We start from the raw sequence: 1,442 nt of genomic DNA, 5'->3' as shown, positions 1-1,442 counted from the left end.
ATAATAATGATATATTGTAAATATATTAAATAATAAAACAATATAATAATACATATATATTATACAGTATATTACAATATATTATAGTAAAATGTGCCAATATTTAAAAATGGAACATTCCTATTAAAATTTATATATGTAAATTATCTTTATGTTCTTTATAAAATATACATTAATATTTATTATGTATATATGATATTGTATATATAATATATAACTTAAATTATATTTATTATAATTTAATTATATTATCAATAGAATTCTATAAAAATTTTTGAATCAAAATTTTAAATTAGAAATATGTTAGGTTTGTTTGACCAAATATATAATAATAATAATAAATATATAATCATAAATGATGAAATAAAATCCCATGTTCTATTAATTCAATTAATTCATTTAATTCAATATCAGCATGATATAATATTATTTTGAGCAATTTCTTGTTTTAATATCAAAATTGCATAATAATGTAACTAAGTAAATAATAATGTAAACATAATGTAAATAAGAAATTTTTTTTTTTTTTTGATATCCATATTTAATATCATTTTTAAATTTATATTGAATAGATTTATCTGATTTTTCATCGAAAATATTCAATTATATTATGTATTATATTATTGTTAAACAATATCTATACATATATGTAAAATATAAGATTTTAAACATGTTTCTCATAATAAAAGCCACGTTTTTTGTTATTATTAAAAATATATACTTTTTATCTATATAAAATTCTATTTAAAACATAACATTTTCTTATGTTTCTTATATAAATAAAGGTATGAAAGAAAGATGAATAAAAATAAATAAAGAGAATGAATATTATCTGTTTTTTCCTATAATGTAAAAGTTTTATATTATCAACAAATTTAGAATATATTTTTATAGTTAATGCTATATTTGTTAATAACCTAGAATTAGAACTTAGAATATTCTGTTATAATTTTATTTAAAACATATGTTCTTCTAATTTATTTATGTCTACATTTGTATCATATACATATCCAAATTCACCAATATCATGATATTAATTTTAAATTAAGATCTGTTTTTTCCTGTTTTTTTACATTTTAAATACAAAATAAAGCTATCTTAAAAAATTAAAAAATGTAAAAAATTTAATATTTTATTAAATTTAAACATATCACTTAAAAAATTAAAACTTATATCTATCTGTGTATTAAACGAATCATTTGAAGATTTTTTTCTGTAAACATTTAAATATATTTTTATTGTTTACAGTCATATTATTATAAACATAAATAATTATTTTAATTTTATTTTAATTTTAATTTTAAAATTAATTTGAATTTTTTTTGTTTATGAACAACAATTAACATTATTAATACCAATAAATTATCTACACTAGCATCATAATTAATAATAATCTATTTTCTGTTTATTTTAACTTAAATTATTATTTTATAGAATTTATT

At 14.2% G+C, this 1,442-nt stretch overlaps 1 protein-coding gene across 1 annotated transcript in view; it reads left to right on the top strand.

Annotated features, from left to right (window-relative positions):
* Positions 1-1,442, top strand: part of LOC102675194 (kinesin-associated protein 3) — a 7,722-nt gene that overhangs the window by 890 nt on the left and 5,390 nt on the right. The window lies entirely within an intron of this gene.

Source organism: Apis dorsata, unplaced genomic scaffold (genome assembly GCF_000469605.1).
Source record: "Apis dorsata unplaced genomic scaffold, Apis dorsata 1.3 scaffold_982, whole genome shotgun sequence".
In the NCBI taxonomy this organism is placed as follows: domain Eukaryota; kingdom Metazoa; phylum Arthropoda; class Insecta; order Hymenoptera; family Apidae; genus Apis; species Apis dorsata.
Note: the sequence above shows the minus strand (reverse complement) of the source record. Positions and strands in the feature narration are given on the sequence as shown.